This window comes from Pongo abelii, chromosome 15 (assembly GCF_028885655.2).
Source record: "Pongo abelii isolate AG06213 chromosome 15, NHGRI_mPonAbe1-v2.0_pri, whole genome shotgun sequence".
NCBI lineage: Eukaryota > Metazoa > Chordata > Mammalia > Primates > Hominidae > Pongo > Pongo abelii.
The window spans coordinates 101,939,584-101,965,046 of record NC_072000.2 but is presented as its reverse complement, the minus strand read 5'-3'; the positions used below and the strand labels follow the sequence as shown (position 1 = coordinate 101,965,046).

The 25,463-nt window shown below is 43.6% G+C and overlaps 1 long non-coding RNA gene across 1 annotated transcript in view; it reads right to left on the bottom strand.

The window, feature by feature from the left end:
* The window catches only part of LOC134760099 (uncharacterized), a 123,320-nt gene that overhangs the window by 25,155 nt on the left and 72,702 nt on the right, over window positions 1–25,463 (bottom strand). Inside the window, exon 3 of the long non-coding RNA XR_010137025.1 lies at window positions 19,641–19,681. This is a non-coding gene — a long non-coding RNA (uncharacterized LOC134760099). The remainder of the gene's footprint in view (window positions 1–19,640; window positions 19,682–25,463) is intronic.

Here is a 25,463-nt window from a genome sequence, read left to right as displayed (position 1 = left end):
CTGTTCTTTAGGAGAATGTAGGTTTATAGGGGAGAGTATTGGTCACCTATAGCCATAATAATGCTGTTTAATAAACAATAATACCTCAGTTATATAAAACAAGAAGAAAATGATTGTTCCTGGACCTCGAGGGGCTGGCTTGTTAGCTCTGCTCATCTCACCTGGCCTTGCTCGAGTGTCTAAAAGTTCACAAAGTTGTTGTTGGTGGGGGGAAATGGGATGAGTGGGCTCTAGTCTCATTTTTCAGGGAGCTAGCCTGGATATGCTCTCATGGCAAGAGCAGAGATGCAAGAGACAGGGCAAGCCCAGTAGCATCAGCGCTTTGCAAACTTCTGTTTGCATCACATCTGCTAACATCTTATTGGCCAAGGATGACGTTGCCGAGTCTAAGTTAGAGTGGGAAGGTGTTTCAAAGTTACATAGCAAAGGGTGTGGGCACAGGCAGGGGTGAGAATGGGAGCTGTTTTTGCAATTTGCCTTTCAGGGACAGATAAGATATATACCATCATTTTATAAATATGTATAATGGAAGAGCAGGCAAGTCCCCCTGGGGTGTTGAGGACAAAGCCATGCACTCTGGGAGATGCAAAAAGGACTTTCTAGGAAGGATAATGTCCCACAGAGTTTGGAGGTTGGTCAGGGAGCTCATCAAAAAGATCAGCGGAGGCAGGTGTTACAGGCCATGGGAAGACAGCCAAAACAGGAAGCCATAAAATAATGCCCACTAATATTGCAGGAGTGCACAGAGTGAGGTGATGGGGGAGATGGAAGGTGCCAGATGAGACTGAGAGGTTAGGTGCTTTCTGATGTTCGAAGATGGAAGACATCGTGTGCCACTTCTGCAAACCTTAGGCTTCATGTGGGAGATAATGAATACATGAGACCCCACTGATAAAACCTCCTTTATCAACCTGCATACGTGTAGGCCCGCAAGACAGCAGGAGAAACAGCCCATGTGTCTTCCTGTTGTAGCAAGAGATTTCCATAACTGATCTAGTAGAAATGCAGGCAAGTCAAATGATAGATACTAGAGCCTGGGAAGGGTACATGGGTGGGGCAGTAGGGGAGATGAAGAGGTTGGTTAATGGGTACAAACATACAGTTAGATAGAAGGAACATGTTCTAATATTTGATAACAGTGTAATGTAACTATAGTCAATGATAATGTATTGTATATTTCAAAATAGTTAGAAGACAGGACTTAAAGTGTTCCAATTGCACATAAATGGTAAACACTCCAAGTGATGGATACCGTAAATACCCTGATTTGATCATCACACATTCTATGCATGCAATGAAATACCACATTTACCCCATAAATAGGTATACATATTATGTACCAATAAAAAAAATCAGTTTCCTCTTCCTTTATACCACTCTGAAAGCATCCACTAATAAGAAGCCCTTCTGTGAATGTGATAAAATATTTCAATGAAAAGGGATTGTCTCTTTAAGAAAGTGGTTGGGGCAGTGCTTTTGGGTTTGAAAGTCTGGAGACAGTGGCGTTAGATTGATTAGGTGTGTACATGTTGGCTGAGAAGGCTGTAGAAAGGCGCATGGAAGTGTTTGACAAGATGAAAGACTATTCAACATATTAGACAGCTGCTTGAGTGAAGAGATCTATAACAGTGCAGTAAAATATACTCACCAGTAAATGATACCGTCATGGCAAAAGCTACTACAAGCTAGGTCACACAATTTTTGTCTGGCATGACAGGCTCAATGAAACGAAGTTTGAAAGCAGAGTTTCATGCACATGCCTCGTAACAGATGCTTAGCAACCTAGGGCGGATACCCACATTTGGTGGTCACTAGTGTAAGGGTCTTTCTGTGGGACTGTAGAAAAATGAGGCTTTCCAGGAAAGATGTGTGGCATTCCAAGAAACAGGAAGGGCTTTCGAGTCAGACAGCCACAGGTAGCAACACTGGCCCCAGGTTACCCTCTCACTAGCCTTGGACAAAGTACTCAGCCTTCCCAACTCCCAATTTTTACTCATCTGTGAAGTGAAATAATAGCAAGTACTTCAAGGGAAATGGATTGCACAGTGCCCAACACAGGACAGACATCATCACCTGCTCTCATTGTGAGCACTGTACGTGGGAAGCACTCGGTCCTGGTGTTCTAATGGTGAGTCTCTCACTTGTCTCCCTCCCTGGGTAGAGTGGGTCTTCCCAGAACTAGGTGGTTATCAGCAGACAACACTGGCACAGGGCTGACACATTAGCAGCACCCAAGTCAGTCAGTTGATAGAAGAAAGACAAGCCTCCAGGGTATATGCCCCATCCATCTGTGGGTCTCCATCTCTGCTGCTACCAACCCTGTCCAAACCCCATCATCTGTCTTCTAGGCTCTGGCATCAGATGTCTACTTGGTGTATAGCTTCCCATTCCACCTCTTTAGAACCTGCCCTCCATACACTATCTAAAGAGCTCCTTGAAAAAAAAAAAAAATCCCTCCAAGTACATTATTGCCCTACTAAAGCCAGGGCATGATTTCCCAGTGTGGATGGACTAAAATCCAAACTCCTCACTGTGGTCTAGAGGGCCTGACACACCCTGCTCCTCCCCTATGTCTCTGATCTTGTTTCATACTCTTCTCTTCCTCACTTACTCTCTCCACACTAAATTTCCTTTTTCCTTAAACACAACCCATTTGTTTCTTCCTCGGGGTCTTTGCACCTCTCTTCCCTCTGCTTGGAATGCTCATCTTCCTGAGTTCCCCATGTTTGCACCCTTCTCATTTGACAGCTCTCAGCTTCACTGTCACCTCTTCCAAGACAGAGGCTTTCCCTGAGCATCCTACAGGTCCAGCATCCCCATAGCCAGGTTCTCTCTATGTTTTCACAGCATTTGTCACTTTTTGAAGTAACCTCATTTGGCCCTTGCCTACTTGCTTCTTTGCCGTCTCCCGGGCTGGAATGGTGGGTTCATTGCCATCAGCATCCTCTAGCACCATATGGGCTTGGTCCACTAACCAGCAATATCTGCCTGGGCCCTGGAGTTTGATAAGAATGTTGCACATTGTAATCCCCACCCTACCAAATCAGAATCTGTATCTTCTTCTTATCCCTGGGAGCTCACGTGCACTTCATAGTTTGCAAATCATTGTCCTAACCTGGTACCTTGAAAACAGGTGATCAATAAACACATATTGAATGAATGAATGGTGTCACTTTGCATTTGAGACAAAGATACGAATATTAAATATCCCATGTCAGTAAACTTTATGGTGAGACTTCTGGGCCTACAGAAATTTAGTTCACATAATGAATAAAAAGAATTTTCCCAGTAATATAAATGCATCGGTCATTGATCATTGACTATGTTGAAAAACCAAACCAAAGCCCCTCTGAAGTGTCTAGAAGTCTGTGGTTTCATAACAGACATGTGCAGTGTCCTACTATCGTGGAAAGGCTTATCATTGCTCCTGGAAGACTTATTCCTTCTTCTGATGCAATTTTAAAACTTATGTACACTGCTCTAATTAGTAATTATTGGAAGTTGAACAGTGTTCAGTTATGACCATACAAATAACGTAACTAGGGGTTTTGATTTTTTTTTAACAAACACATTAGAGCAAAGGCTTCAAAATGTATGAAGTCCTTCAAATTACCTACCTTGGTTTAATATTAAGTCAAAAAAGCTGGATTAAACATGGGTCTTTCCTATGATTACTACTATGTAATCATAGTAGTGATTACATGCTCTAGGAAGGACCATAGACCAAAGAAGACAGACAATTTGATTTTTAGAAGAGACTGTAGATCAGTTTTTAATTCTTGTTGTTTTGCTTGCCACTGCTATTAAAAAATGCTTTCTGATAAATAAATGTAAGAAGAAGTATATTACTAGAAATTACAGTGGTGATACAACTGATGCATTAAACAGTTATACAAATGTTTGTCTGTTGGCATGAGACAAGCCAAAGCTTTTGAAGTTGCCTCACTAGGTTCAAATCCCAGTCTACCCCTTCCAGCTGGGTGACTGGAGCTACTTTTTATTAACCCTCCAAGACCTTGAAGCCTTACAGAATAAGGATAAAACACCCTCACTTGCAGACTTGTTTTTATATAAAGTTCTAAGCACGTAGTTGGGATTCAAAGTGTTGGTGCTCTTTTCTCTTTGCATGTAAAAGAATGCATAAGGTTCCTGCAAAATGTCTCAAAGACTTGCAACAAACAAGACCTGCTCTGCTGGTATCTGCATATGCACTAGTGGCAGGCAGCAAGCGGGTATGAATAAAACTGTTGAAGTTGGAAGCCATTTCAAAGTTGTATTGAAGACCAATAAATATCTAAAAATAGTTTATGCATTCAAACACACTAAAGTAGTTGAAAGAACATACACTCCTTATAGTAGTGCCTATTTCCAGCTTTAATAATGCATTTTATTTTATATCACTTTATTTTATTTTATCTGTTTTTACTTATTTTGTTTTACTTCATTTTACTTTGTTTTCTTTTACAAATACATCTGTGCTTCCTACTCTGCCTCGGATGCTGTTTTCAGCATTTTACAAACATTAGCTCATCTATCCTCACAACAATCTCATAATGTGCCACAATTATTGGCTCCATTTTACAAATAAAGAAACTGAGGTACAAAGAAGTAAAGTTGTCTGCAGAATGCATTTGCTGTTGGCCCAAGATGGTTTTAGGCATTGTAATCATACAGTCTAATTTACTAGTTAGCTCAGAACAATGCAGAACACTTTTTAAAAGTTTAATCCACTCTGCAAGAAGATGGCACGTGCCACACAGGCTGTTCTTACAACAGCATCAGAGATTGCAGCAATTTTTTTTTTTTTTTTTTTTTTTTTTTGAGACAGAGTCTTGCTGTGTCTCCCAGTTTGGTGTACAATGGTGCAATCTCAGCTCACTGTAACCTCCACCTCCCGGGTTCAAGGAATTATCCTGCCTCAGCCTCCCTAGTAGCTGGGATTACAGGCACACGCCACCATGCCCAGCTAATTTTTGTATTTTTGGTAGGGACAGGGTTTCACCACGTTGGCCAGCCTGGTCTCAAACTCCTGACGTCAAGTGGTCCGCCTGCCTCGGCCTCCCAAAGTGCTGGGATTACAGGCACGAGCCACCGCGCCCAGCCACTGCAGCAATTTTAAAGTGGAATTCAGCCTCTTTTTTGTCTTGCAGGAAAAAGACAACTAGCTGAAGAGATTTAAAAAAAAAAAAGATGTTAGCCGTCTGATATACCACTTAACAATTTGCACCACTGGGCAAGCGGCTTCAATGTAGGAAAAAAGCAGCAAGCCCAGAGACTGAAGAATAGTTGTGTGACTTAAATCACTTACACTCTCGACTTTCAATTTCCTCATAATTAAACTCAAGGGTATGACTTTTACCTCCTAGGGGGCTAAAGGAAATTAAGCTTATAACAGCTCCTGACACACAGTAGGGACACACCAAAAATGCTGGTTGGATTCAAAGTTAAAGCTGAAATGATCAATGCATGCACAATGGATATATGGAACAGAGATTTGTTTTCCTGGAATTGGACTCTGCCAACAAATTGAAAAACACACCACCAATCTGAGACATGCACGATATTCATGTTCTTGTGCTGTTTGGTCCTGAATTTTTTATCTCCCAAGAATAATGACCTCAGCCCTGGGCATTTCCAGGGGATTAATGACCAGCGGAATTTAATGACCCCAGCTCCAGCCTAGAGTCATCCCACCTTCCCTGGGTACTCATTAATCCCAGGTAGGCCAGCAGGCTTTCTTCTCACTGCAAAAATTATGCCCAAGTTCAGCCCTGCTGCAAGTAGAGGCACCACTGGGACTCCACGCCTCTGCTTCCGTCCCCAGCCTCCTCCAAGCTCCAGCCACTGGCTCATTTATTTACAGGGGCAGCCAGACAGTAATTAAAATATGCTAAGGAATGCTTCTGTTCTAGGCAGCTGTATCCAATGATGAGCTGCTTCAAATACATGTGTCCCCTCCCCCCAACCCCTCCCCTTGAACACACACATATTAACTTTTAGGGCGGTCGCTCGGCATTTCTTCACATTTTGTGTAGAAGGATTTCATGAGATTTTAATGAGTTTCTACCACTGCAAAAGAAAGCTCACAAAGGATCCATGCAAATTGCTTTGTCTTGTGCAGCAATCCCAGAATGGTGACATGCTTCAATATTTGGTTTCTGTAAGGATATATAGATATATGTTGATGTATGCACACTGGCCCCTAAGCATTTCTGCTTGCAAGGTGAAACTGTGCTGCCAGTGATATGTGGGATAAAACCCTGGAATAGATTTCCCCAATAGACATCTTCTGCTGGCTGGACTATAGACTGGTCTCTGTCACCAGCACTTTTAGGCACCACCTACTTTGATACTGAGTTTTTTCATCTGTCCTGTGGGTGAAGGATAGTAACTATAATGTCTCTAAGATTACTCTCTGAAAATACAAAATTAAAACAAACTTAATTCCTATTAATGAGCTTATAGGGAGTTTAAAAGTCACTGTCCTTCTTCCCAGCCATCAAATCAGAGGAAAAGGAAGTGATGTTTATAAAATGACCAGCCTATATCAAGGGCTCTCATTCCCCTAACAGTCTCTGAGATTGTCTTCATTCTTCGTATTTTGCTGATAAGAAGACTAAAGTGCATGAAGGATAAACAAGTGAACTAATCAGCAAGTGGTATGTGGAGAGAGGAACTCCAGAGACTGTGCTCCCCTTCCTCTGTATGGCCTGGGAGGACTTGCATGCTGAAATCAGAGGCCAGGTGGTCAAAGCCTGGGGTCCTGAGCCAGGGCTGCCTAGTCCTATCATTTGATCTTCAGTGTGGAGGTTCAAGGGCAGTTGGATGAAGGAAGGCCAAAGTGAGAACACCAAGACATCCCACCCAGGGGTAGATGAGATGGCCAGGAGGAAGAAATCAAAGCACAAGAATCCCACCAAGTGGCCTCAGCTGAAGACGTGCTGTTTCACGAAACGCCTCTATATTGATAGGCATGGGCATGTGTGTGCATACGCACAGCTGTGCACGTACACAGTGTACCCACATATGTGCAAATCTAGCTTACAGATATATCCATCTATCTATCTATCTATCTATCTATCTATCTATCTATCTTCTATCACCTATCTAATCTATCTACCTACCTATCTGATCTATCTTTTGGTAGACAGATAGACAAACTTTTCTACTAAAACAAATTACACATTCCATTTATCATTTAAAGCCTCTCTAATTCAAAACCTGTGTATCAAAGACAGCCAACTTCCCTTTCGAACTATTTTTGTTATGTCTTTTTTCATTTCACAGTGAAAGCAATTTTTTCATCTTATATATAACACATTTTTGTTCAAAAAAGTTCATATATTTCACAAAGGGTTAAATAAAAGGGTTAAAATTAAAAGTAAAAATCACTCAATATTCCACCAGCCAGGACACAACCCTCCCTCCAGGGGAGGTGAAGGGACAAAACATGGCTTCAGTATACATCCAATCAAAACCCTGTACTTAGAGTTAGCTGGAACTAACTGTGGGGGCAGGGACCATGTCTTGCCTTTCTCTGAATCTCCAGTGCCTGCCTAGGACTGAGCATGGCTGAGCAGCATAAGTGTTGCTGGGCAAAGGAAAGGCCACGACTCAGGAAAGAAGCCAAGGAGCACGCATTGCATGATGTATGATTGGTGGCTCCTCAGAGGTGTCCATTTTCAAGCTACGAACTACAACCCTTTGGGTTGGGTGGTATTAACAACATAGCAGGTAGCTTCTGGGTGACTTTATAATGTCAGTTCAATTAAGAAAAGAAAATAAGTCTTCCTCATAATGATAAAAACATAAGCATCCATTTATAGATGTTAGCATGTTTCATACTCATGACCTCCTTTGAGTTTCATGAGAACCTCGTGTGATAGAATATTGCTGGGCCCATTTTTCAGGTGGGTTGCTTTGGACTCAATGTTTGTGTCACCCCAAAATTCATATATTGAAATTTAATCCCCAATGTGATAGTATTAAGAGGTGAGGCCTTTAGGAGGTGATTAAGTCATGAAGCCTATCTTCATTAACAGGATCCGTGCTCTTATAAAAGAGGCTTGATGGAGCTTCCTTGTCTCTTCCACCATGTGAGGACACATAGAAGCCACCCTCTATGAGAAACAGGTCCTCGCCAGACACCAAGTCTGCCAGTGCTTTGACCCTGGACTTCCTAGACTTCAGCACTGAGATCGATAAATGACTGCTGTGTATAAACGTCTTAGTCTAAGGTATCTTCTTAGCCCAAAAGGACTAAGACACGGGTAGACAAAGGTTTAGAAAGGGCAGGTTACTTTCTCCGTGTCAAATACCTAGCAAGTTTTCAATTTTTGTGTTCAAGTCTACATGTTCTGGAGTCTCTTTCCTCCATGGGGCATATCAATTTGTCACCGCACAATAGACAGTTTTTGGTCTCTTGCCTCTCAATTTCTTCTTCTCTTGCTGTCTCCAAATTCAAAAAAATCAGGAGTTAATACTACAGCAAGTTTTTCTGAATGTATTAAAACAACCCCTTTTAACTATTGACTTTAGAATGAAGGTGAAGGGGAACCGTTCGGGAATCAGAAGTGTAGAAAGAGGGAGAAACTCCTCCAAGGTCAGGCCGGGTACAGGCCTTTGTTCTTTCCAATTCTTCCCGGCACCTCTCTCTACTCCTCCCATGTGCGCTTGCTGCGACCTTCTAGTTTCGTCCATCCCAAAGGCCTCCACTGACACAAATTATAGATATTGTTTCACCGAGTCCTTGGATATATTTAAGTCATTGTTTGAAACACACACCATCTCCTGTTGTTTCTGCAAAAATTTTCAGTCGATTAAGCAACAATAACGTGAATTATTCTATGAGTATTTCGGGATGGTTGCCTGGAATACTGTATATAAATTCCATTGTATTGGAGTCAATTAAACCTCATTGTCTATAAAAGTCACCTGTCTGACTTAGGGAAAAGTGGGCATGAATGTAAAAGACCCAACAACATGTTGAAACTGAAATCTAACCAAGTTAATTTATGCTGCTTGGCTTGGAAGGAGAAAGAGCAGGCAGGTTTTGGGGGGCCTGGAAGCTGTGTGGGGATTTTATGAGACCATTCTGATTACTCAGGGTTGCTGATGGGGGACGATGGCACCTGAAGTTTAACCACCTCTGAAAACTAAGACAAGGAAGACAAAGAACACTTTTTTGACATTCTTGGCGTAAATGAAAGAAACTTGTCATTCCAACTTCACAAGACAGTGCTCAAAGATGAAATGTTCAACTCCACTGGGACAGCCATTTTTTTTTTGCTGTTATTACAGAAGAAAATTATAACCATAAAAATGTCCAATTTAGAAAAAAAGGTGCCACTTTAGTGTCATTTGCATAAAAGCTGTTACACACAAATTGTTATAAAGACAAATGTGTAGTACTCTTGTTGAAAATTGCTTATATCTCGGGTGCTTCGGCTCCAACGACATAAAGGCCTCTTCAGACTGAAATTCATTCTCAGGTAAATAAAGCTGAAAGCGAAATTTCACCTATTTGAAAGTACGTGAGTGGTTTTTCATGTTGTCTTAAACAGGTTTTGAGAGGCTGGGCCCTCTCCTCCATTCACGGCTCACCCCCACCGCCCGGCGGGGCCTGGTGGCCCTCACAATACGGAGCACCTCTGAGGGCTTAGGCATTTTGTGCTGGAGCGAGTGAGAGTCCGGCTCCATGAAGAACCAACAGGCCTTGCAGATACAGGCAGGGCAGAGGGCTTGCAGGGAGCAAAGCACTAACGACGCTCTTCCCTGAAAATTAACATGCTGGGATACACCGTATCCGTCTATCACGGCCCACCTACCGCATCAGACCTCCATGCTAGCAACTGCCCCGGTAGAATATTGCTCTCCCCATCACACGCTGACCATTGCCATGGGCAGCCGTATTAGGTTGGTGCAAACATAATTGCCATTTTTGCCATTGAAAGTAATGGCAAAAACCGCAATGACGTTTGTACCAACCTAATATGATTCCTTGAACTTAATGTCCCTTTCCCTTTTCCTGGGCTGCCCCTCCTGTAGGGAATGATTTTCTGACTTATCCAGAAGAGCTGCAGGAGTGTCCTGTCCAGTGACTGATTTTTTTTTTTCCTTACAGCTCTTCGTCAGTTGCTTGCTCCTTCTCCTGCCCCCTCTACACAGATATTAATATTACTATCAATGAATTAAGTGAATAAGTAATATCAATTGATGTTAATTATCACGCTTATTACTATGACACATCCCCTGCCATCTCTCCCACCACCCTTTGCTATCTAAAGGTAGGACCTTTGTCTTGTGCATTTCCATATTCGAATTCCAGGGCCAAAACTGCCCCAGAGTAGCCACTGGAAGGAGTTATGTTGAATAAATGGTGAACAGTTACATACTCAAATAATGGGTTGCAGGGTGAAAGAATACCCCATCTGGACTAACTAATTTGAGTCAGGGAACTTCAGAACAGTGGTCCCCAACCTCCAGGCCACCTACTGGTACTGGTGGCCTATTAGGGACTGAGCTGCACAGCAGTTGGTCCCCACCACTCTCATTACCACCTGAGCTCCGCCTCCTGTCAGATCAGCAGCAGCATTAGATTCTCGTAGAAGCACAAACTCTACTGAGAATTGCAAATGTGAGGGGTCTAGGTTGTGCACTCCTTATGAGAATCTAATGCCTGATGATCTGTCACTGTCTCTTATCACCCCCAGATGGAAGCATCTAGTTGCAGAAAAACAAGCTCAAGTCTCTCAGTGATTCTACATCATGGTGAGTTATATAATTATTTCATTATATATTTACAATGTAATAATAATAGAAATAAAGTGCACAACAAATGTAATGAGCTTGAATCATCCTTAAGTCCTCCCCCACCTCCCCTGGTTCATGGAAAAATTGTCTTCCACAAAACCGGCTCCTGGTGCCAAAAAGGTTGGGGGCTGCTGCTTTAGAACATTATGAAAATCATTGTTGGTGTTTTGCTTTTCTTTTTGGAGGTTTTAGATTTCTTTTTAAATGAGAAGATATGAAAAAAAACGCTATTCATAAAGACTTCCTGATTCAAGCTCACATTAGTCCCTGTTATCATTGAGTTCCCATAAACAATGAAACTGACTTTTAATGAGCATCTACTACATGCCAGTGACTCCGATACAGACTTTATAATAAATATCAACCCTACAGGTACACATAAATACTAATTAATGATAGATAAGGTAACTGAACTTCAGAAGGGACATTTGGCAGATGACATGGACCTTAGAAGTAGAAAATCTAGGCTTTAAGCTTTTCAAGCATTTGTGATAACATGCCTTATATTTATAGCAACTTACTGCAAGTAAGATGGGCTTTTTGCATCTCTCATTTCATTTACTCTTTATTCTCATCGCATGAGATAGGTCTAATTACACCCATTTTAGAGATGATGTGGAGAGTGTGGTATAAAAAGAGAAATGCTGGACTTACAGAATCTGGTATTGAATCTCAAATATGAAATTTACCAGCTGCTGAGAGGTCGTTTCATTCTCACTTTGACTCAACTTCCTCTTCTATAAAATACCACTGGGAAGTCTCCTTCCGTGCCTGGTGACCAGGTCAGGACTTGTGTTGAGAAGCTTCTGTATGCGCATGTTGGTAGAGAATTTAAAGTTTCCCAGAGCGAATGTATTAAAATAATTATTAATAGTGATAATAATTTCAACTTGCTTTCCAAATGACTCACTTCAGTTTCAGCTGAGAGAGGCAAAAGGAAGGCAAATTTGGGAACTTCGGGGTCCCAGGAGGTTGCGGAGTTTCTGTTAGGAGTGGGAGTTGGGTTCTGAATTCATGAGAATTTTCCAGAAAACCAGTGGCCAAGCCTCTGCACAGATGGTGGGGGGCAAATGAGACAGTGAGGAGAGGGAACCTTCCTGATGTCCAAGCAGAAGGAGACAAAGAGGCCGGGCGCAGTGGCTCATGCCTGTAATCCCAGCACTTTGAGATGCTATGCCATGGCAGAAGAACCACTTAGGCCCAGGACTCAGAGACCAGCCCTGGCAACATAGTGAGACCCTGTCTCTACAAAAAAGAAAAACATTAGCCAGACTTGGTGGCACACGCCTGTAGTCTCAGCTACTTGGGAAGCTAAGATGGGAGGTTAGCTTGAGCCTGGGAGATCAAAGCTGCAGTGAGCTCTGATTGCACTACTGCACTCCAGCCTGGGCAGCAGAGCAAGACCCTGTCTCAAACAAACAAACAAAATACAGAAGGAGACAAAAAAAAGAGGGGGGGGGATGTGAGTTCTGTGGTTCCTGAACCACAGCAAGTGGTTTCCTGAATTACAATGTTTGCCTCTGTGTGTATATCATTTAGATAAGGGCAAGCCATTTTTCCTTCTAATAGAAGGATGGTTCTCTTAATATATATTTCTCTAACTGGGGCTAGAAGTCAAAATATTTGATTAAACAATTGTTGGGGGAAAGAAAATTGGAAACTTAGATTTTTTAAAGTGGAAAGCTACAGGGAAGAAAAAAATGTACTTTTTAACTAATGAAGATATTCTTTACCTACCTGTTTTCAAAACGGAAGTTAAAAAGTAAATATTTTGTATGGCGTTTTGGGGTAGGAGAAACTTGTATCATTTCAAAAAAGGCATTAATGAAAAGGACTTTTGAGTTTATGGAGTATGAACAACAACTCAGACTTTATACTCTCAAAATGAAAAATAAAAGCTGAAGTGTTCAGCTTGGGTGTGCATGCAAATTTTTTGACTTTTGGTGTTTTCTGACGAAGTACCACATGGAAAAAACATTGCTCCAGCCAGTCGGATTAGAGAGATGGAGAGGAGGTTTTAGATCTCCTTAAGGAAGGAGCACTACAGTCCCAGGGCTGGCCTGTCCCCATGTATTAGAGAAGTACTTAAAGATGCATAGAGAGGACAATGTGATTATTTTAAAGGTCATGGGTCTCGCTGAGATAAGGCTAAAGTGGTCGCCATCTAGCCATGCTGAATTGGATTATGGGGAGATTCTGTTCAGGCCAATTCATCAAGGATTGTCTAGATTAGACATTCATGAAACCACTGCTGGTAAGTTTGAAAAGGAAACTGTTAAAATGAAGACAATTACATAGCTCTTTCAGAATGTTTTATGCAGTCCAAAGATACTATCTTTTGAAAATTGTGTATCTATAACTATGCATAGTCTGAGAACACGTGTATAACAAAAACCATCCAATGGCAGAAATATCAGGGTTCCCATTGAACCATCACATGCAGGTTTGGGGGCCTTAAGGGGAACATTATAAAGAGCACTCCTTCCCCCCATGTGATTTTGAAACCGTCAGTCACAATGACACCTTGCTTCTCCAGCAGCTCGAGGAGAAGGAGGCTTCTATCTGCAAGTGGGTGGACTCCCTAGCACATATCTCCCAGAATGGGTTACTGCAATCACCCTTTCCTGAGGAACCTAAGACAAAACTGACCACATCCGGGAAGACGCAGAACTCACATTCTCTGGCGCAGGTAGCTTTCTATGGAAAAATAAATAGATGAATAAAAAGAGATCTGAGCCAAACATCCCAGGGTATTCATTCCAAAATTCCCAAACAGTTTACCCTTAAAGTAAGAGCAAATGAGGGGACAGAGAGAGGCCAGTAGTGCTATGCTAGTGAAATCCTTGCCACCTGGGATAAAACTCCAGAAGAGAAAAAGTACCCCTCCTCCAGCAGCAGTTTGAAATTGGGACACTGGCTTTCTCTAGAATACAGAGGCAAGACAAATCCCAACATTCAATTTCAAATGGGCCTCCAGCCCTGAAGAGGCAGGCAACTGAGGGGCACAGGGTTTAGAGGCCAGGTCCTGGGGAAAGTGGGTGGGAGAATCGGACACAATTACCCTGAAGAAAATATTCAAGAACAACCAGTGTGTTTCAAATCTTTTTTTCTTCTTCTTCTTCTTCTTTGCGCGGGTGAGGGAGCTGATTTGATTTGTTCTCTGGAATTCCAGATGGAAAATCAGGAACAGTGGTGGAAACTACAGGGAGACAGACTTCAGCTCAATGTCAGGACAAACTTTCCAACAGTTGGGTGCACCCGAACAAGCTGCCTTGTGAGGGAGTGAGGACCTCATTTCTGGAAGTGTGTTAGCAGAAGCTGGAGGGCCCTCTTTCTGGGATGCTGTGAAGGGGTTTCCTGCTTTGGGTGGGAGGGAGAACCAGATGGTTTTGAGATTCCTCTGGGAGGCTGCATTTCTATGTTTATGCCCTTTCCTAAGACAAACTTGGAGTATTTTTGTGCCTCCTGTGCTTTGGGTATGAAATTCAAAGATGATGCCTGCCCAACTCTTAGTAAGCGCATAAGGTCCAGAAACTGCAGAGTCACTGTCTACAGAGAAAACACCCGCAGTGCTCAGTGTAATCCAATCACCCTTTAAAACTCATTACCTGACACTTTTTGATGCAGTGGCCAAAATGATGGATAATATTTAAGAGTGTGTGCCATTTACTGATCTAAGTAGCTTTGTACTTATGAACTATTTCAATCTTCTCAACAGCCCCATGAGGCATGACTAGCCCCTCTTTTTCCAGGGCACTACTCTAGCATGAAAGGTTAGAAACACATGCACGTCTACACACTAGGAAGTAGTGGAATTAGGACCCAGAACTAGGCAGCCTAGCTCTGGAGCCTGTGCTCTTAGCTGCTGTGGCGAACTGTGTCAGCCTCAAGCCATGTTCTTTTATCGACCTGAGCTCACAAGATGCTTTTCCCCATGCAAAGAAACACATACTCCTCTTTTTTCTAGTCAAACTACTCCTGCTTCAAGATTCAACTTGGGCTTCCCTCTCTCTTCTTAGTGCCCAACTGTGCTTCAACAAAATCACTTGTAGTGTATTACTTCTTTGTCTGCCTGTTTCCCCCACCTGCCTGGGGGTGTCTTAAGAGCAGTAGCTGTGCACTTTTGGTGCTGACATTAGACTGAGCAGAAAATAGACATCAAGTAAATGTTTGTTGAATGAATAAGCAAACGGATCTTCTCAAACTGCATAGACAATTTCTTCTGTTATATGCTTCAATTGCTTTAAATGATTACAGTTTTGGCTTTTGGGGTTTTTGTTTGTTTGTTTGTTTTTTATAGGGTCTTGCTCTGTCACCCAGGATGGAGTTCAGTTGTGTGATCATAACTCACCGCAGACTCCAACTCCTAGCTCAAGCAATCTTCCTACCTCATCCTTCTGAGAAGCTGTGACTACAGGTGTGCACCACCACACCTGGCTAATTTTTAAAGTTTTTTGGAGAAACAGGATCTCGCTCTGTTTGCCAGGCTGCTATCAAACTCCTGATTTCATGCAATCCTCCTGCCTTTTCCTCCCAAAGTGATGGGATCACAAGGGTGAGCCACTGCATCCAGCCAAATACTGACATTTTTAAATGAAGACCTGTGGCAGATGCAGTTTAGCTGTCTGAAAGTCCCTGAATTCTGATTGCCTGTGTACAGGTGCACCTTACCAGGAAAAGATTATGTCACACGGATATCAGTCCAAGTCTTTTGAGATGCAGATGCCCAGACAGGAATAGACATGCAAAAGATTTCCTTGAGGAGATGCCTAAGATGCGGGTATGCAAAGGGGGTGAAGGGAGATAGGTAGAACCGTCTGGCAGTGACAGAGATCTGACCCATGTGAAGCAGAAAGGGAAGGAAAGAAGGTTAGGCAGAAACATCTGCATCTGTAGTGCAGTTGAAGGAAATACTGCAAGGCCCTGAAGGAGTCCTCAAGCAAAGCTGCTGGGTGGGGAAGTCCTGGGTTTCCCAGGAATGGGCCTGCTGTGTTCAGTCTTTGGCCAAGAGCATCCTTTGGGACATGTGGCCTGAGAACTACCATAGCAGTTGACAGATTTCAGAGCATAGCAGCTGGAGCCCTTGGTCAGTGATGCCCTGGAGCTCTGAGAGGTGGGTCTTCATGTCCACTCCACCTTAAGTCTCAAAAAGATCAATAACTCTCAGGACAGTGAGGAAGCACCACTGCACCTGTGCTACTGGACAGTGGCCTGTGGTTTCATCGTGACGTTTTCAGGGAGAAAGTAGATGCCAGCATCTCCTACAGATTCCAGATTTTTATCCCTTGAGTGATATCGACTTACTCTATCATCTTGACCCAGCCACATTACAACTTCCAACCTCAGCTTCTCCAGTCCAAATACGATGTGGAATGTTGAAGAGAGAGCCATTGGATTGCTGCCCAGGACAGAACTGGCTGAGACATCTATGTATAGGTCTGGAGAAGAGATGAGTCATGCTGACACTTAATGGGGATGAGAAGTCTCAAAATGCCGCTGGCACTACCGATGTGCATCATTGCTAGCCCTTATTTGTACCTACAATTTGCCAGGTACTCTTCTAATCACTTGACATGTGCAAAATCATTTAATCTGAACTCTTCATTTTCCATCCTCCCATTTTACAGATGAGAAAACTGCGGCACGGCAGCGTAAGTAACCTGCCCAAGGCCACACTCCTAATAAGTTGTGGAGCTGGGGTGCAAACTCAGACACTCCAGCTCAAGACCACACACTTAAGTACGAGGCTCTGCCAAAGGGAAGGAGAAAGTAGAACCAGAATGTCCCCAAGAGGTGGCCTGGGAAGATGGTGTCATCCAGATGTGGAGAGAATTTTCCACTCAGCACGTTCAATGAGAGAAGCTCCTGCTGGAGCAGACAGCACAGGAGACACCGGCAGGGCTGGCCCTGGGCCAGCAGAACTTTGGCCTTCCTCTGCACAGATTGCATCTTGATTGCAGGTCTTCATCCAGCAACCACATGCGGGCTTTAGTGAGACTTTAAACCTTGTCACATTATATTAGTCCATTCTCATGCTGCTATATAAAGAACTGCCTGAGACTGAGTAATTTATAAAGGAAAGAGGTTTAATTGCCTCACAGTTCCACATGGCTGAGGAGGCCTCAGGAAACTTACAATCATGGCAGAAGGGGAAGCAAACATGATGTCAGGAAGGAGAAGTGCTGAGTAAAGCGTGAAAAGCCTCTTATAAAACCATCAGATCTCATGAGAACTCACTATCATGAGAACAGCAGCATGGGGGTAACCGCCCCGTGATTCAGTTACCTCCCACTGGGTCTCTCCCACAACACGTGGGGATTATGGGAACTACAATTCAAGATGAGATTTGGGTGCGGACGCAGCCAAACCATATCACACGTCATCAGCAAACTTAACATTTCTCTCTGTGTGTGGGTGTGTGTGTTTAAAGCTAGAATAAAAAAAAAAAAATTTCAAGCTTGTGTTAAGACCATTTTCAAGATGCAGCCCTGGAGAACTTGGTGGGGTTTCCCCTATGGGTCCCTGGTTAAAGAGTGGCACATAAGATGCCCCATCAGGTGATGGGGCCCTGCAGGGCCCACACCCTAACCAACATCATGGTATAAGATCAACAGATAGATCTGTTGTTTAACTGCATCTCCAGGACATTTCAAGCAGGGTGGAGCTTCCTGGGGGACAGAGATGAGGGGAAGCAGCCCCACCTTTATTCATTCAACAAATACTTACTGAGCACCTATTATGTGCCAGCCACTGCCAGGTGCTGGGGGAGCATCAGTGAACTTGTCATGGAAGAGATAGAAAATGAAGAGAAAAATAAAGGACAGCATATAAGAAGAAAACAAAAACCAGTGAGAGAAGATAGCAAGAGGCATGAGTACCACCCTCTAGGTGGGATGGTCCAAGTGGCATTTAGACAGAGATAGGAACAGGTCAAGAACAAGACTAGGGGCTGAGGGAAGGGCCAGTGTGAGGTGTGGAAGCGAGAGGGATGAAGTGGAAGAAATAACCATGGAAATGGCAGAAGCAGGCTGTGGAGGGGCTTGAGACCATGGTAGGGACTTGGGTTTTTAACCGAGAGAGATCCTCAGTTATAGTTTGGGATTTTTTCTTAAATAATAGACTTTAGTTTTAGAGCTGTTTTAAGTTTACAGAAGAATTGAGCAGAGAGTACAGAGAGTTCTCACATACTCCTCTCCCCTCACACAGTTTCCACTCATATTAACGTCTTGTATTAGTGTGGCTCATATGCTAAGATCAATGAACCAATATTCACACATTATTATTAATTGAAGTCCATAGTGGATATTGGGGTTCACTCTTTGTGTTGTACATTCTGCGTGTTCAAACAAGTGCATAAGTGTCACATATCCACCCTGACAGCATCATCTACAATAGTTTCACTGCACTAAAAATCCTGTGCTCCCCTTGCTCACCCCTCCTCCTTCGCCCTGAAACTCTGGCAACCACTGATGTTTTTACTGTCTAACTTTGCTTTTTCCAGAATGTCAGATAGTTGGAATCATTCGGTATGTAGCCTTTTCAGCTTCTTTCACTTGGTAATGTGCGTTTACATTTCTTCCATGTCTTTTCATGGTTTGATAGCTAATTTCTCTTGATTGCTCAATAATATTCCACAGTATGGCTGAACCCCAGTTTGTTCATCCATTCCCCTATTGAGGGACATCTCAGCTGCTTTCAGTTTTTGGCAATGATGAGTAAACATTCTTGTGCAGGTTTTTGCTTGGACATTTGTTTGCAGTTTATGTGGATACAAGCTCAGGTGCACGCTGGCTGAATCATAAGGTAAGACCAGGTCTAGCTTCGTAAGAAATTGCCAGACTGTCCTCCAGAGGAGTGATGGATCTGATCTGGGGGTTAGAAGATTCATTTGACTGCTGGTGGAGAAAAGAGACCAAGCAGGCAAGGCTGTAACCCTGTGGACTGGTGCAAAGTGGGTGCAGCGTCTGCAGGCAGGAGCTGGCAGGAGCCAAATGACTGGGGACCCAGCAGAGGGTGTGGTTGAAAAGCACTGAATTTGAGGCTCAAATCTGTTTTACATATGGCCTATCCATAAACAACCATATTTGTAAATAGGTGCTGCATTTTTAAAAGGTTCTTGAAAACCCCCACCCTGGATGAGCTTTGGGGTGACTTCCAGCTCTGTGATTAGAAAAGGCTTCGTTCAAACAGCAAGCAAAAGGTTCAAAAAGCTCCTTTTTCTTTGCGTAGTTCAAGAAGATGGTTTTGTATCGTATCTAAACCTAACAATTTAGCAGGATTTTCCTTTGTAGTAATTATACGATGATCAATGTCTCTGTCTTTCTAGGGGGAAAACCTACTAAATATATGTTCTATCTAAAATTGTTGTTTTTATTTTTATAAACCAGGACAAGTGAGGTGCTGTTTCATATTTAGCAACATATAATTTACCTCTTGTACATCTTCCTTTAAACTTGTGGTTACCTTGTCTCAAGGTAAAGAGCGGCAAACAATGAATTATTGTCGTTATCTTATAATCAAGTACAGAGCCGCCAACAATGGATGTCATTATGTTCTAATGGGGAAATAACCAGCCAATTCTACAATGGTCATTACGGCAGCAAAATTTGATAATGTTCTGACTTTTTTTTTCTCCCCCTTTTTATTTTCAACACCAATTAAAACTGTTTTCAAGTGTTTCTTCCTACATTGTCTGAATCCCAGTTAGCAAAATGATTGTTTAGCAAATGTGATCTGGCAGCAGGAACCGAGGGATTCTGCTCCTTTGAATTGTGAGCCAGTTAAAGAGAAGAAGAGTCTTTCTATTTTCTGGGGCAATGTGTACTTACCTGGGAGAGGAGGAGCAGCGAGGAGAAGGAATCTCTACGGGCTGGCAAGGAAAAAGTGAGAACTGTATGACACTATTATAAGTAACGCAACTCATCAATCCTTGTATAACTTCATGAAATAAGTATTTCTAGCTTTCATTTGCAAATGAGGAATCAGAGGCTTACAGAGATGAAGTCATGTCTCACAAAAACGTAACCAGGAGGTGCTGGACCTCAGACCTATGTTCTGTGGGTGGGGCCTCAGGGCCAGCAAGCTATACCTTATATTATACCTTATCCAGCAAGCTATACCTCTCCTTGCAGTGTGTGCATGCTTGACCCACATAAGGACATTCATGCAATTGTTTCATACTTTTTGATGTAAGTTTTGTGTATAAATTAATAACAAGTCCCCTGGCTAGGAAGCTACTGTCTGCTAGGAGCCATTCTAGCAAACGAGGGACTTCCTGCTTCTGGCCGCTCTACCAGCTGGCTCTGTCTCATCCACTCAACTTTGTTTGGATTGTGTCGCATGCTCTTAGATCAGGGGTCAGCCAAATATGGCCTGTAGACCAAATCGGCCCTGACATCAGTTTTTGTAAAAAAATAATAATAAATTTTATAGATATAGAGCCATGCTCTTATTCTGGATGGGTTGCCAGATTCGGCAAATAAAAATACAGAATGTTCTGTGAAATTTGAATTTCAAACAAACAAAACAATTTTTTCAGGAGAAGTATGTCCTATGCAATATTGGAGATATACTTATCCTGAAAATATATCCATTTGTTTATCTGAAATTCACATTTAATGGGAGTCCTGTGTTTCGTGTGGCAGGTCCTCACATCTCCCTGGATTCCAGCTCCATCACGGAGTCTTCCATTCCCAGCTTGATGGAAGGCCGACATCAATCTCCTTTCCTTGGACTTCTTCTGGGCCACAACATGCTCTCACCACCCTTGGAGAGAAGATGACCCCTCCTGACCCATGCCTAGGCCTTGCCTGTCTAACACCCCATAAAGAGCAGGCAGGACATCTTAGAATGGCCCCTCCAGGCTCCATGTTCCCAAAGGAGCCACCTGAGTGTAAATGTGACCTGTGTTTTCCAGGCATCCTGAACTGGGACTAACAGCAGATCACACAGGGCTCCAAAAGCCATATGCATATCTGTGTCTGCTGATCCCTGGGATTGAGTTAACTCAATTCCCATCAGAGTGCCACACTGTTTGGGAGCTGCCACTGCCCTGATTCCTGGATCTCCACCATCCTCCTCTCCAGGAAGCTGCCACAGGGCTGGGCATCCCAGTACCCTGTGGAATCTCTGTTGCCACAGAAAGCCGAGGGGAGAGGCTGCATTGCTCTGTCTCCTGCTGTCTGTGGAAATGGCTCTCTGGTGTCACGCATCCCGGTGCCCTAGAACTAGCTGGGCCCGCTGTGTCCACTGCCCGTCCCCGAGGCACTGAAGCTTGGCCAGCATTGTGGCTGCCTGCTCCCTAATAAACACTTTCCCAGAAGGCATGTCTACCTCCTGAAGTGGGGTCCTGGAGGCTCAGCTGCCAGCCTTTCACAGTAGTCCAGCTCTCCCTGGATCCTACGTACCTGATCAAAGCCAAATAGCTGAGGAATGGTGTTTGACTTTCAAGGTCAATGCAGATATTAATCAAGACGGGATTCTCAGCACACATAAATAGCATGGTCTGAGTGGGAAACAGTACAGTGGAGACCTCTTCCTGTTCACTGCTGTATCTCCAGAGCCTGTAAGAATACCTATCTCCTACCAGGTGCCCAAAAATCTCTGCTACTTTAATGACTGAATGAATGAATGAATGAACAAATGAACAAAGCTTAGAAACTGCCTAGTTTAATGGTTACTAAATGTCTTTGAGTCACAGATCTCTGGAAATCTCATAAAAGTTGTGAACACTCTATTTTGGAAAAATGCACATCCACCTCAATTTTGCATGCAATTTAGTAGGTTCGCAGCTGTCTCTGAAGGACTAGAAAGCTCCTGGGTCCAAATTGAGGACCTCATTCAGCCCCTCTTCAGGGTCTAGATGAAGAAACTCCGATGTAGGAAGAGGAGGAGAGTGGCCCAAGGTTTCAGGGCTCCTGAGGGTCTCTGCAGTGGGACTTGAGTCCCGCTTCCTATCTCACTTCCTGTCTCCCCCCACTAAACACCACTCAAGTCCTTCACCTTCTCCTGTGCTCCCAGAACGCATAATCAGTCCTTCAATTTGGCCAGGTGGTTGAGCATTTCATTCAACTTATATTAAAAGTTCTGATTTTATTTTTTCTAATATTCCCATTAATAACGTCTGTTAAGCCATCAGCTGGTTGCCCAATGTTAAAATGTCTTTGAAACAGAAAATGAATGCAAATAATTAAAAGAAAAAAAAATCTGGGGAAAGCTATCCATTTGTCAGGTTTGGCATAAAAAATGTCTTGAAATGCAGTGTTTGGGATAATAAAATATCTGAAGTTTTTTTTTAATAAATGAATTCCAATAATAATCGTGTCAGTTTATGCAAGTTCCATCGTTCTTTCTGGAGGCACCGTGATAAATCTTTCATGTATACAAAAAGCTTTATTGAGCTACTGAGCGTCTACTCCATGTCAAAATCCAGTCTGGGCAGACACTAAGAAAACAGAGGTGAATGAGAGATGCCTCAGCCCTCAGGAGGGTCCCAGTCCAATGAGGGAAAAAGGAAAACTACAAGACACTGAAGGGGCATGGTCTATGCTGTGAGAGAGGGACATGCAGGGCTGGGTTCTGAGGCTCGAAGCATCCCCTGCAGCCTCGCATCAGCATGCAAGTAGAACGGGCTTTGGGCATGCTGTGGATAGTCTCCAGTGGCCAGAGTTGAGAATATTGCAGGAGTTGTTGGATACAAGAAGGCTGGAGAGTTAGACAGGGCCAGTTTAGGGACAGTCAGTGAACCCACCTCGACATGTTTCTAAGAGATAGCATGATGCCATGAGCCGAGCACAGAGACCACTTAGGAGAGGAGCTGATGGGGGCAGAGAAGGGGCAGGGGCTTGTCTATGACAATCTGCGGAGGAGATGATGTGGAAGTTAGTAAGAGGGACCTGGTGAAGGTCCAAAGGGGCAGTGTCTAGCCCTTAGTACAACCCTGGCACTGTGAGGGTTGAGTCCCAACCACCCACTGTGACTTGGTTTTCTTTGGAGACAACAAGTCTATGGTTGGTGCATCCATGCAATCCACAGTTATTTATAAAGGGCTGTCTAAGTGCCAGATGCTCTTCCACAATCAGCCACTACTCTCCTATTTTTCAAATAAGGAGAAGAGGAGGTCAGAACATAAGCCCCTGTCCAGCAGTAGATAGGTGGAGGCGGTTGGTGCAGCTTAGCTGCAAGTGGAGGCCATGGACCCAACTCACAGGGAGGAGAGATTTGCCCCTTAGGGAAACGGAGGGCCTGTGAGATGAAAGGGAGACATGCCCCTTGGACCTTGCCTTGGGGCACTTTGCAGGCTGTGGGAGAAGAAGGCCAGGCTTGTCTAAGGCATCCCCAGAGGATTCAGGAGCTGCTGGATTCCAACCTTGGGGTTGAGTGAGAGAACAGGGCACCAATAAGACTTAAGGCCAGTGATTAGGAGACGTGCATGGACTACAGTGAAAGCCAGGTGCTCCTCAATGTGATGCCCAAAAGACACTTGAGCTTGCTTGAGCTAATGATATTCTAATATTTAAGGTCTGAATGCTTGTGTCCCCTCCAAATTCATACACTGGAATCCTAAAGGTGATGGTGTTAGGAGGTAGAGCCCTTGGGATGTGATTAGGTCATGAGGGTGGAGCCACCATCAGTGGGATTAGTGCCCTTATAAAAGAGGCCACAGAGAGCTCCCTCACCCCTTCTACCATGTGAGGACACAGCAAAAAGGCGTCCTCTATGAACAAGAAAGGGGACCCTCACCAGACACTGAGTCTGCCAGCTCCTTGATCTTGAACTTCTTAGCCTTCAGAACTGTGAGAAATAAGTGTCTGTTGTTTATAAATTATCCAGCTTATAGTATTTTATAGCAGCCCAAATAGACTAAGACACTAATGATTCAAATGAATGATCCAGTACTCAAATGGATCTGACTGCCCCTCCAAAGAAAATCTACAGCAGTCCATGTTGGCTCCAGCAGCTGCAGTGGCCACAGCACCTGCCAGAAATAGACTTGCCTTGCTTTGGTCTTCACTGGGAGCCAGAGCTCAGAGTGTCTATGAGTTGAAGAAGGGAAACCAGGAGAGGCTGGACATTGTCCCCAAAGTGCAGAAAGGAGATGAGAGTCCATGGGGCCACTGCCAGTGGAGTTGCTTTGAGGGTTCACTATGACACCTGCCTGACTTCTTGGGGGAATCAATTTCCCCTGTCCATTCTCCCAAATCCTCCCCTGTTAAACTGGAATGGCAATGATGATGATGATGATGATGATGATGATGATGATGATACTAATGACAATACTAACTTCATAGGATTGTTCTAAAGATAAAATAAGGAAGGGCATGCACCCTGCCTGCACCGTGTTTGGCACTCATTTGGTGCTACATGAATGAGAGCTGTTATCAACAGTATCATTGTTAGGTAGCATGGCAAGGCTGCTTTAAAACAACAAATTCTTCAAGCTATCAAATCTCTGATGAACACTCATCAGGCCACATGGAGTCGTAGTACAACGGAGGTTCAAACACACAGGCTTGCTTACAAAGAACTTGCAGTTCTTTAGGGAAGACAGAGGTGGGCATGAATGAGGTTCATGAGACAGTGAGTCTGTGGTTGGTGCCCCAAGCACTCCACAGGCATTTATAAAGGGCCCACTAAGTACCAGTGCTCTTCCACAATCAGCCACTACTCTCCCATTTTTCAAATCAAGGGAAGAGGTGGTTTGCAAGGTGCAAACATACATTTAAAAAAAGGACAGATAAAGCACTGCAGAGAGGGATATGCAAGACAGCAGCCTCTGACAGGAAATGCGTCTGTGCCCTAGGCCTAGGGGATGCCCAGAGCCTGGCTTTCTGATTGGGAATCCTCCACTCAGGACAGTTCTGGGGAACTCGCTGAACTTCTCCATTCATTCATCCCTCTGTTGAATCAGTCACAATATTTATTGAATGCCTGCTATAAGGCTGAAGGCAGGCAGAAAACAAAAAAGTTTTGCCTCCTTGCCTGTTATGCTTTCCATTTCCTCGTGTGTAAAACAGGGCTAATAATATTGCATGTCTTAAAAAGCTACTGTGAGGACCAAATAGAAGATGCCATGGGCAGCCTGGCACATGCTTGAGGATTTGATAACAGCATCCTTTAAAAGCAGTGACCAGTGGCCAGGCGCATGTCTCATGCCTGTAATCCCAGCACTTCGGGAGGCTGAGACGGGTGAATCACCTGAGGTCAGGAGTTCACGATCAGCCTGACCAGCATGGTGAAACCCTGTCTCTACTAAAAATACAAAAAATTAGCCTGGTGTGGTGGTGGGTGCCTGTAATCCCAGCTACTTGGTAGGCTGAGGCAGGAGAATCGCTTGAACCCAGGAGGTGGAGGTTGCAGTGAGCAGAGATTGTGCCATTGCACTCCAGCTTGAATGACAAGAGCAAAACTTCATCTCAAAAAAAAAAAAAGGCAGTGACCGGAAGGTATGCCATTGCAATTGTGCAAATAAGATGAGACTAAACTGACTGTATGTCCCTTCTGTACTCGAATGCCAAAAGTCCTAGCTTTTGGTGAAAAACCCAGCCATACGAGCTTTTAACAAAATGTGAATGTAGGCTAAGTGAGTTTGAAAAATTAACAATAGTGATAATAATAATAGCTGTGGTGACATTGATTATATAGTTACTGTT